A 13,119-nucleotide genomic window follows, 5' to 3' on the forward strand; every position below is an offset into this window, starting at 1 on the left:
GAAGCTTGGCGCCGCCAGGTTGAATCATTTACGCAAAAAGGTAGTGTGGGAATTAAAGTTAATGATGACATAGGTCATTACTTTCAGACACATAAAGGCCTAAGACAAGGAGATCCAATGTCCCTATCTTGTTTAACATTATGGTGGATATGTTAGCAATTTTGATAGGAAGGGCTAAGGAACATGGTCAAGTAGGTGGTTTGATACCTCATCTTGTTGATGGAGGTGTATCCATCCTTCAGTACGCTGATGATACAATTATCTTTATGGAGCATGACTTGGCCAAGGCGAGAAATATGAAGCTTGTGTTATGCCTATTTGAACAATTGACCGGGTTAAAAATCAACTTTCATAAGAGCGAGCTGTTTTGTTTTGGTAGAGCCAAAGACGAACAGGAGGCTTATAGGCAATTGTTTGGGTGCGAATTGGGAGAGTTACCCTTCTCTTACCTAGGTATTCCCATCCACCATCATAGGCTGACAAACAGAGAGTGGAAGTGCATCGAGGACCGATTTGAGAAGAAACCGAGTTGCTAGAAGGGTAAGCTCATGTCCTACGGAGGCCGATTAATCCTAATAAATTCGGTGCTCACGAGCATGCCTATGTTTTGAAGGAAATATGCCCTAAAGGCAATAATAAAGTTATTATTTATTTCCTTATATCATGATAAATGTTTATTATTCATGCTAGAATTGTATTAACCGGAAACATAATACATGTGTGAATACATAGACAAACAGAATGTCACCAGTATGCCTCTACTTGACTAGCTCGTTAATCAAAGATGGTTATGTTTCCTAACCATGAACAAAGAGTTGTTATTTGATTAACGAGGTCACATCATTAGTTGAATGATCTGATTGACATGACCCATTCCATTAGCTTAGCACCCGATCGTTTAGTATGTTGCTATTGCTTTCTTCATGACTTATACATGTTCCTATGACTATGAGATTATGCAACTCCCGTTTGCCGGAGGAACACTTTGGGTGCTACCAAACGTCACAACGTAACTGGGTGATTATAAAGGAGCATTACAGGTGTCTCCAAAGGTACATGTTGGGTTGGCGTATTTCGAGATTAGGATTTGTCACTCCGATTGTCGGAGAGGTATCTCTGGGCCCTCTCAGTAATGCACATCACATAAGCCTTGCAAGCATTACAACATTACTTGTGAGATGATGTATTACGGAACGAGTAAAGAGACTTGCCGGTAACGAGATTGAACTAGGTATTGGATACCGACGATCGAATCTCGGGCAAGTAACATACCGATGACAAAAGGAACAACGTATGTTGTTATGCGGTCTGACCGATAAAGATCTTCGTAGAATATGTAGGAGCCAATATGGGCATCCAGGTCCCGCTATTGGTTATTGACCGGAGACGTGTCTCGGTCATGTCTACATTGTTCTCGAACCGTAGGGTCCGCACGCTTAAAGTTACGATGACAGTTATTATGAGTTTATGCATTTTGATGTACCGAAGTTAGTTCGGAGTCCCGGATGTGATCACGGACATGACGAGGAGTCTCGGAATGGTCGAGACATAAAGATTGATATATTGGATGACTATATTCGGACACCGGAAGGGTTCCGGAGAAGTTTCGGATAAAACCGGAGTACCGGAGGGGTTACCGGAACCCCCGGGGGTTAATGGGCCTTATGGGCCTAATGTGGAGAAGAGGAAGGGGCTGCCAGGGCAGGCCGCGCGCGCCCTCTCCCCCTAGTCCGAATTGGACAAGGAGGGAGGGGCGGCGCCCCCCCTTTCCTATTCTCCCTCCACCTCACCTAGTTGGACACGGAACGGGGAGGGGAGTCCTACTCCCGGTAGGAGTAGGACTCCTCCTGCGCCCTCCTCTAGGCCGGCGCACCCCCCTTGGATCCTTTATATACGGAGGCAGGGGGCACCCTAGAACACACAAGTTGATCCTCGTGATCGTTCCTTAGCCGTGTGCGGTGCCCCTTGCCACCATATTCCACCTCGGTCATATTGTTGTAGTGCTTAGGCGAAGCCCTGCGTCGGTGGAACATCATCATCGTCACCACGCCGTTGTGCTGACGAAACTCATCCCCGAAGCTTTGCTGGATCGGAGCCCAGGGAGCGTCATCGAGATGTACGTGTGCTAAGAACTCGGAGGTGCCGGAGTAACGGTGCTTGGATCGGTCGGATCGGGAAGAAGACGTACGACTACTTCCTCTACGTTGTGTCAACGCTTCCGTTGCGATCTACAAGGGTACGTAGATCATACTCTCCCCTCTCGTTGCTATGCATCACCATGATCTTGCGTGTGCGTAGGAATTTTTTTGAAATTACTGCGTTTCCCAACAGTGGCATCCGAGCCAGGTTTTTATGGTTTGATGTTATATGCACGAGTAGAACACAAGTGAGTTGTGGGCGATATAAGTCATACTGCCTACCAGCATGTCATACTTTGGTTCGGCGGTATTGTTGGACGAGACGACCCGGACCGACATTACGCGTACGCTTACGCGAGACCAGTTCTCCCGACGTGCTTTGCACATAGGTGGCTTGTTGGAAATATGCCCTAGAGGCAATAATAAAAGCATTATTATTATATTTCCTTGTTCATGATAATTGTCTTTATTCATGCTATAATTGTGTTATCCGGAAATCGTAATACATGTGTGAATAATAGACACCAACATGTCCCTAGTAAGCCTCTAGTTGACTAGCTCGTTGATCAACAGATATTCATGGTTTCCTGACTATGGACATTGGATGTCATTGATAACGGGATCACATCATTAGGAGAATGATGTGATGGACAAGACCCAATCCTAAACATAGCACAAGATCGTATAGTTCGTTTGCTAGAGTTTTCCAATGTCAAGTATCTTTTCCTTAGACCATGAGATCGTGTAACTCCCGGATACCGTAGGAGTGCTTTGGGTGTACCAAACGTCACAACGTAACTGGGTGACTATAAAGGTATACTACGGGTATCTCCGAAAGTGTCTGTTGGGTTGACATGGATCAAGACTGGGATTTGTCACTCCGTATGGCGGAGAGGTATCACTGGGCCCACTCGGTAATGCATCATCATAATGAGCTCAAAGTGACCAAGTGTCTGGTCACGGGATCATGCATTACGGTACGAGTAAAGTGACTTGCCGGTAACGAGATTGAACAAGGTATTGGGATACCGACGATCAGATCTCGGGCAAGTAACATACCGATTGACAAAGGGAATTGTATACGGGGTTGCTTGAATCCTCGATATCGTGGTTCATCCGATGAGATCATCAAGGAGCATGTGGGAGCCAACATGGGTATCCAGATCCCGCTGTTGATTATTGACCGGAGAGCATCTCGGTCATGTCTACATGTCTCCCGAACCCGTAGGGTCTACACACTTAAGGTTCGGTGATGCTAGGGTTGTAGGGATATGTATATGCAGTAACCCGAATGTTGTTCGGAGTCCCGGATGAGATCCTGGACGTCACGAGGAGTTTCGGAATGGTCCGGAGGTAAAGAATTATATATAGGAAGTGCTATTTCGGCCATCGGGACAAGTTTCGGGGTCACCGGTATTGTACCGGGACCACCGGAAGGGTCCCGGGGGTCCACCGGGTGGGGCCACCTATCCCGGAGGGCCCCATGGGCTGAAGTGGGAAGGGATCCAGCCCAAAATGGGCTGGGGCGCCACTTCCCCCTAGGGCCCATGCGCCTAGGGTGGGGGAAACCCTAAAGGAAGAGTCCTAGGAGGGGAAGGCACCTCCTAGGTGCCTTGGGGAGGAGGGATTCCTCCCCTTGGCCGCACCCCCCTAGGAGATTGGATCTCCTAGGGCCGGCGCCCCCCCCCCCTTGGCCCTCCTATATATAGTGGGGAGATGGAGGACTTCTTACCCCATGCCTTTGGTGCCTCCCTCTCCCTCTCCAACACCTCCTCCTCCTCCATAGTGCTTGGCGAAGCCCTGCCGGAGTACTGCAGCTCCATCACCACCACGCCGTCATGCTGCTGCTGGAGCCATCTCCCTCAACCTCTCCTTCCCCCTTGCTGGATCAAGAAGAAGGAGACGTTACGCTGACCGTACGTGTGTTGAACGCGGAGGTGCCGTCCGTTCGGCGCTAGGATCTCCGGTGATTTGGATCACCTCGAGTACGCCTTCCTCATCCCCGTTCTTTGAACGCTTCCGCGCGTGATCTACAAAGGTATGTAGATGCAACCCAATCACTCGTTGCTAGATGAACTCATAGATGGATCTTGGTGAAACCGTAGGAAAATTTTTGTTTTCTGCAACGTTCCCCAACATGGCTTGCGGGCGACAGTCTCTCCAACTTTAGTTGAACCAAGTATGGCTACGCCCGGTCCTTGCGAAGGTTAAAACGGAGTCAAATTTACAAACTATCGTTGTGGTTTTGATGCGTAGGTGAGATTGGTTCTTACTTAAGCCCGTAGCAGTCACGTAAAACTTGCAACAACAAAGTAGAGGACGTCTAACTTGTTTTTGCAGGGCATGTTGTGATGTGATATGGTCAGGGCATGATACTGAATTTTATTGTATGAGATGATCATGTTTTGTAACCGAGTTATCGGCAACCGGCAGGAGTCATATGGTTGTCGCTTTATTGTATGCAATGCAATCGCGATGTAATGCTTTACTTTATCACTAAACGGTAGCGATAGTCGTGGAACCATAAGCTTGGCGAGACGACAACGATGCTACGATGGAGATCAAGGTGTCGCGTCGGTGACGATGGTGATCATGACGGTGCTTCGGAGATGGAGATCACAGGCACAAGATGATGATGGCCATATCATATCACTTATATTGATTGCATGTGATGTTTATCTTTTATGCATCTTATCTTGCTTTGATTGACGGTAGCATTATAAGATGATCTCTCACTAAATTATCAAGAAGTGTTCTCCCTGAGTATGCACCGTTGCGAAAGTTCTTCGTGCTGAGACACCACGTGATGATCGGGTGTGATAGGCTCTACGTTCAAATACAACGGGTGCAAAACAGTTGCACACGCGGAATACTCAGGTTATACTTGACGAGCCAAGCATATACAGATATGGCCTCAGAACACGGAGACCGAAAGGTCGAGCGTGAATCATATAGTAGATATGATCAACATAAAGATGTTCACCAATGAAACTACTCCATCTCACGTGATGATCGGACATGGTTTAGTTGATTTGGATCACGTGATCACTTAGAGGATTAGAGGGATGTCTATCTAAGTGGGAGTTCTTAAGTAATATGATTAATTGAACTTAAATTTATCATGAACTTAGTCCCTGATAGTATCTTGCTTGTTTATGTTGATTGTAGATAGATGGCTCGTGCTGTTGTTCTGTTGAATTTTAATGCGTTCCTTGAGAAAGCAAAGTTGAAAGATGATGGTAGTAATTACACGGACTGGGTCCGTAACTTGAGGATTATCCTCATTGCTGCACAGAAGAATTACGTCCTGGAAGCACCGCTGGGTGCCAGGCCTGCTGCTGGAGCAACACCAGATGTTATGAACGTCTGGCAGAGCAAAGCTGATGACTACTCGATAGTTCAGTGTGCCATGCTTTACGGCTTAGAATCGGGACTTCAACGACGTTTTGAACGTCATGGAGCATATGAGATGTTCCAAGAGTTAAGTTAATATTTCAAGCAAATGCCCGGATTGAGAGATATGAAGTCTCCAATAAGTTCTATAGCTGCAAGATGGAGGAGAACAGTTCTGTCAGTGAGCATATACTCAAAATGTCTGGGTATAATAATCACTTGATTCAATTGGGAGTTAATCTTCCAGATGATTGCGTCATTGACAGAATTCTCCAATCACTGCCACCAAGCTACAAGAGCTTCGTGATGAACTATAATATGCAAGGGATGAACAAGACTATTCCCAAGCTCTTCGCGATGCTAAAAGCTGCGGAGGTAGAAATCAAGAAGGAGCATCAAGTGTTGATGGTCAACAAGACCACTAGTTTCAAGAAAAAGGGCAAAGGGAAGAAGAAGGGGAACTTCAAAAAGAATGGCAAGCAAGTTGCTACTCAAGAGAAGAAACCCAAACCTGGACCCAAGCCTGAAACTGAGTGTTTCTATTGCAAACAGACTGGTCACTGGAAGCGGAACTGCCCCAAGTATTTGGCGGATAAGAAGGATGGCAAGGTGAACAAAGGTATATGTGATATACATGTTATTGATGTGTACCTTACCAATGCTCGCAGTAGCACCTGGGTATTTGATACTGGTTCTGTTGCTAATATTTGCAACTCGAAACAGGAACTACGGATTAAGCGAAGATTGGCTAAGGACGAGGTGACGATGCGCGTGGGAAACGGTTCCAACGTCGATGTGATCGCGGTCGGCACGCTACCTCTACATCTACCTTCGGGATTAGTATTAGACCTAAATAATTGTTATTTGGTGCCAGCGTTAAGCATGAACATTATATCTGGATCTTGTTTAATGCGAGACGGTTATTCATTTAAATCAGAGAATAATGGTTGTTCTATTTATATGAGTAATATCTTTTATGGTCATGCACCCTTGAAGAGTGGTCTATTCTTATTGAATCTTGAGAGTAGTGATACACATATTCATAATGTTGAAGCCAAAAGATGCAGAGTTGATAATGATAGTGCAACTTATTTGTGGCACTGCCGTTTAGGTCATATTGGTGTAAAACGCATGAAGAAACTCCATACTGATGGGCTTTTGGAACCACTTGATTATGAATCGCTTGGTACTTGCGAACCGTGCCTCATGGGCAAGATGACTAAAACACCGTTCTCCGGTACTATGGAGAGAGCAACAGATTTGTTGGAAATCATACATACAGATGTATGTGGTCCGATGAATATTGAAGCTCGTGGCGGATATCGTTATTTTCTCACCTTCACAGATGATTTAAGCACATACGGGTATATCTACTTAATGAAACATAAGTCTGAAACATTTGAAAAGTTCAAAGAATTTCAGAGTGAAGTGGAAAATCATCGTAACAAGAAAATAAAGTTTCTACGATCTGATCGTGGAGGAGAATATTTGAGTTACGAGTTTGGTGTACATTTGAAACAATGCGGAATAGTTTCGCAGCTCACGCCACCCGGAACACCACAGCGTAATGGTGTGTCCAAACGTCGTAATCGTACTTTACTAGATATGGTGCGATCTATGATGTCTCTTACTGATTTACCGCTATCGTTTTGAGGATACGCTCTAGAGACGGCCGCATTCACGTTAAATAGGGTACCATCAAAATCCGTTGAGACGACGCCTTATGAACTGTGGTTTGGCAAGAAACCAAAGTTGTCGTTTCTAAAAGTTTGGGGCTGCGATGCTTATGTGAAAAAGCTTCAACCTGATAAGCTCGAACCCAAATCGGAGAAATGTGTCTTCATAGGATATCCAAAGGAAACTATTGGATACACCTTCTATCACAGATCCGAAGGCAAGACTTTTGTTGCTAAATTCGGAAACTTTCTGGAGAAGGAGTTTCTCTCGAAAGAAGTGAGTGGGAGGAAAGTAGAACTTGACGAGGTAACTGTAGCTACTCCCTTATTGGAAAGTAGTACATCACAGAAAACTGTTTCTGCAACACCTACACCAGTTATCGAGGAAGCTAATGATGATGATCATGAAACTTCAGAACAAGATACTACTGAACCTCGTAGATCAACCAGAGTAAGATCCGCGCCAGAGTGGTACGGTAATCCTGTTCTGGAAGTCATGCTACTAGATCATGATGAACCTACGAACTATGAAGAAGCGATGGTGAGCCCAGATTCCGCAAAGTGGCTTGAAGCCATGAAATCTGAGATGGGATCCATGTATGAGAACAAAGTATGGACTTTGGTTGACTTGCCCGATGATCGGCAAGCAATTGAGAATAAATGGATCTTCAAGAAGAAGACTGACGCTGACGGTAATATTATTGTCTACAAAGCTCGACTTGTCGCAAAAGGTTTTCGGCAAGTTCAAGGGATTGACTACGATGAGACCTTCTCACCCGTAGCGATGCTTAAGTCTGTCCGAATCATGTTAGCAATTGCCGCATTTTATGATTATGAAATTTGGCAGATGGATGTCAAAACTGCATTCCTGAATGGATTTCTGGAAGAAGAGTTGTATATGATGCAACCAGAAAGTTTTGTCGATCCAAAGGGAGCTAACAAAGTGTGCAAGCTCCAGCGATCCATTTATGGACTGGTGCAAGCCTCTCGGAGTTGGAATAAACGTTTTGATAGTGTGATCAAAGCATTTGGTTTTATACAGACTTTTGGAGAAGCCTGTATTTACAAGAAAGTGAGTGGGAGCTCTGTAGCATTTCTGATATTATATGTGGATGACATATTACTAATTGGAAATGATGTAGAATTTCTGGATAGCATAAAGGGATACTTGAATAAAAGTTTTTCAATGAAAGACCTCGGTGAAGCTGCTTACATATTAGGCATTAAGATCTATAGAGATAGATCAAGACGCTTAATTGGACTTTCACAAACCACATACCTTGACAAAATTATGAAGAAGTTCAAAATGGATCAAGCAAAGAAAGGGTTCTTGCCTGTGTTACAAGGTGTGAAGTTGAGTAAGACTCAATGCCCGACCACTGCAGAAGATAGAGAGAATATGAAAGATGTTCCCTATGCATCAGCCATAGGATCTATCATGTATGCAATGCTGTGTACCAGACCTGATGTGTGCCTTGCTATAAGTCTAGCAGGGAGGTACCAAAGTAATCCAGGAGTGGATCACTGGACAGCGGTCAAGAACATCCTGAAATACCTGAAAAGGACTAAGGATATGCTTCTCGTATATGGAGGTGACAAAGAGCTCATCGTAAAAGGTTACGTTGATGCAAGCTTTGACACTGATCCGGACGATTCTAAATCACAAACCGGATACGTGTTTACATTAAACGGTGGGGCTGTAAGTTGGTGCAGTTCTAAACAAAGCGTCGTAGCGGGATCTACATGTGAAGCGGAGTACATAGCTGCTTCGGAAGCAGCAAATGAAGGAGTCTGGATGAAGGAGTTCATATCCGATCTAGGTGTCATACCTAGTGCATCGGGTCCAATGAAAATCTTTTGTGACAATACTGGTGCAATTGCCTTGGCAAAGGAATCCAGATTTCACAAGAGAACCAAGCACATCAAGAGACGCTTCAATTCCATCCGGGATCTAGTCCAGGTGGGAGACATAGAGATTTGCAAGATACATACGGATCTGAATGTAGCAGACCCGTTGACTAAGCCTCTTCCACGAGCAAAACATGATCAGCACCAAGACTCCATGGGTGTTAGAATCATTACTGCGTAATCTAGATTATTGACTCTAGTGCAAGTGGGAGACTGAAGGAAATATGCCCTAGAGGCAATAATAAAGTTATTATTTATTTCCTTATATCATGATAAATGTTTATTATTCATGCTAGAATTGTATTAACAGGAAACATAATACATGTGTGAATACATAGACAAACAGAATGTCACCAGTATGCCTCTACTTGACTAGCTCGTTAATCAAAGATGGTTATGTTTCCTAACCATGAACAAAGAGTTGTTATTTGATTAACGAGGTCACATCATTAGTTGAATGATCTGATTGACATGACCCATTCCATTAGCTTAGCACCCGATCGTTTAGTATGTTGCTATTGCTTTCTTCATGACTTATACATGTTCCTATGACTATGAGATTATGCAACTCCCGTTTGCCGGAGGAACACTTTGGGTGCTACCAAACGTCACAACGTAACTGGGTGATTATAAAGGAGCATTACAGGTGTCTCCAAAGGTACATGTTGGGTTGGCGTATTTCGAGATTAGGATTTGTCACTCCGATTGTCGGAGAGGTATCTCTGGGCCCTCTCAGTAATGCACATCACATAAGCCTTGCAAGCATTACAACTAATATGTTAGTTGTGAGATGATGTATTATGGAACGAGTAAAGAGACTTGCCGGTAACGAGATTGAACTAGGTATTGGATACCGACGATCGAATCTCGGGCAAGTAACATACCGATGACAAAAGGAACAACGTATGTTGTTATGCGGTCTGACCGATAAAGATCTTCGTAGAATATGTAGGAGCCAATATGGGCATCCAGGTCCCGCTATTGGTTATTGACCGGAGACGTGTCTCGGTCATGTCTACATTGTTCTCGAACCGTAGGGTCCGCACGCTTAAAGTTACGATGACAGTTATTATGAGTTTATGCATTTTGATGTACCGAAGTTAGTTCGGAGTCCCGGATGTGATCACGGACATGACGAGGAGTCTCGGAATGGTCGAGACATAAAGATTGATATATTGGATGACTATATTCGGACACCGGAAGGGTTCCGGAGAAGTTTCGGATAAAACCGGAGTACCGGAGGGGTTACCGGAACCCCCGGGGGTTAATGGGCCTTATGGGCCTAATGTGGAGAAGAGGAAGGGGCTGCCAGGGCAGGCCGCGCGCCCCCTCTCCCCCTAGTCCGAATTGGACAAGGAGGGAGGGGCGGCGCCCCCCCTTTCCTATTCTCCCTCCACCTCACCTAGTTGGACAAGGAACGGGGAGGGGAGTCCTACTCCCGGTAGGAGTAGGACTCCTCCTGCGCCCTCCTCTAGGCCGGCGCACCACCCCCCCTTGGATCCTTTATATACGGAGGCAGGGGGCACCCTAGAACACACAAGTTGATCCTCGTGATCGTTCCTTAGCCGTGTGCGGTGCCCCCTGCCACCATATTCCACCTCGGTCATATCGTTGTAGTGCTTAGGCGAAGCCCTGCGTCGGTGGAACATCATCATCGTCACCATGCCGTTGTGCTGACGGAACTCATCCCCGAAGCTTTGCTGGATCGGAGCCCGGGGAGCATCATCGAGCTGTACGTGTGCTAAGAACTCGGAGGTGCCGGAGTAACGGTGCTTGGATCGGTCGGATCGGGAAGAAGACGTACGACTACTTCCTCTACATTGTGTCAACGCTTCCGTTGTGATCTACAAGGGTACGTAGATCATACTCTCCCCTCTCGTTGCTATGCATCACCATGATCTTGCGTGTGCGTAGGAAATTTTTTGAAATTACTGCGTTCCCCAACATGTTTCTCCTATCGTTCTTTGAGGTACCAGTTGGTGTTAGGAAGAGACTGGACTTCTATCGATCGCGTTTCTTTTGGCAGGGTGATGAGCTTAAAAGAAAATATCGGCTCGCTAAATGGGATATCATTTGTAGACCGAAAGACCAAGGGGGCCTCGGTATTGAGAACCTAGAAGTTAAGAACAGATGCCTTCTTAGCAAGTGACTGTGGAAGCTCTCTACGGAGAATGATGCCATGTGGGCTCAAATCCTTCGTAGCAAGTACCTCCAGACAAAAACTTTGTCCCAAGTTACAGTCAGGCCGACAGATTCACCTTTTTGGAAAGGTCTGATGAAAGTCAAACAATCTCTGTTTAATAGGATGAAGTTTGTTATTGGAAACGGCACTAATACACGTTTCTGGGAGGATACTTGGCTCGGCGAGACACCCTTGGCCATTCAATATCCGTCTTTGTACCGCATCGTTCAACGACGAGAGGTGTTCGTCGCATCGGTATTTCAATCTACCCTCCTTAATATTCGGTTCCGGCGGACGCTAGCGGGCAATCGTTGGGAAGAATGGCTCCGTCTAGTTAGGAGACTGATGGAGGTCCAGATTTCTCAACAACCCGATGAATTACACTGGAAATTGACTAAGTCTGGAGTATTCACTGTTAAATCAATGTATATTGATGTTATTAATTCGAACTCCATTCCTACCTCCAAGCATGTTTGGGATGTCAAAGTTCCTTTGAAAATAAAAGTGTTTATGTGGTTTGTGCATAAACAAGTTATTTTAACCAAGGACAACTTGATAAAGCGTAATTGGACATGACCTACTAGGTGTAGTTTCTGTGATCGGGATGAGACAATCAAGCACCTTTTTTTGATTGCCCGTTGGCCAAAGTGCTTTGGCAGACGGTCCACATTGCTTTTAATATCAATCAACCGAATTCTGTTAACGCGTTATTTGGGACATGGCTTAATGGGATTGAGCCTGACTTAGCGAGACACAATCGGGTTGGAGTTTGCGCTTTGTTGTGGACTATCTGGACTTGCAGAAATGATTTGGTTTTTAACAGAATATCATGTATCCAATTTTTGCAGGTTATATTCCGAACTACGGCATTGATCCGTTCGTGGTCGCTACTCACCCCGACGGAGGCCAGAGAGGATTTGGTTACTGGATATTTCCGCTGGGAGATGGTAGCTCGGGATATCTTCAACCGGTTTGGATGGCGGTCATGTAATAGGATAGGCATTTAGTTTACCTACCTAGCTTTAGCCAGCCGGTTGTGGCGTCTGTTCATGACTAGTTGGTGTTTCTAGCCTCTTTTTAGCTCTATGTGAGCTTTCTTTGCTATTCATTACTTTTGAAGACTTTGGAACCTTGTTGGCACTTCTTTATTTGGTTAATAAGATGACCGTATGCATCATTCTGATGCAGAGGCCGGGGAGTCCCCTTTTTCGAAAAAAAGGTCTATCAGATGGTCTGTGAGGTGGGCAACCCCACCCCATCGGACGCCTAGCATGCACCTATAGTAATAATAAGGTCACATAACCATTGAATTTTGATCCAACCGTTCCAACTTGCCCTTTTCTTTCCATCAAGATTATATTCCCTGCACGCCTATCTTTTCCTTTGCCTCTAGAACCACACCCGCACTCTTCCATCATGCTTGCCTCCTCTGATGATGCAGCTTCTGTTAGCATCGTCTCAGCCTCAGGCTCAACCATCTCACCCCCGCTTTTATGTTAACCTTTTTTCACACACACATTGACTCCTAGGTTCCCCCAATGCTGCAACCTTGCACTTAGCCCCTTTGGCAATTCCCGCCAATGGGGCATGCATTCATCTAGGCTCGAGGGGCTATAACGATCCCCTTATCCATGACCATTTATGGCAATGTCCTGCACCCTAGGCTTCGCCAGCGTCACCGATCTTGGGTCACTCTAGCATGGCTGTTTTCCACCATCACCCCGTCGTCGTTGCTCTAGCGACGCCTACAGATATGAGCTTCGTCTTTTGGTGCTTCTAGGTTCCTAGAAGCATAAGCCCAAGCAAACAACAGAAACCTACA

Source organism: Triticum urartu, chromosome 5A (assembly GCF_056163025.1).
Source record: "Triticum urartu cultivar PI428250 chromosome 5A, HENAU_Tu73, whole genome shotgun sequence".
Lineage (NCBI taxonomy): Eukaryota > Viridiplantae > Streptophyta > Magnoliopsida > Poales > Poaceae > Triticum > Triticum urartu.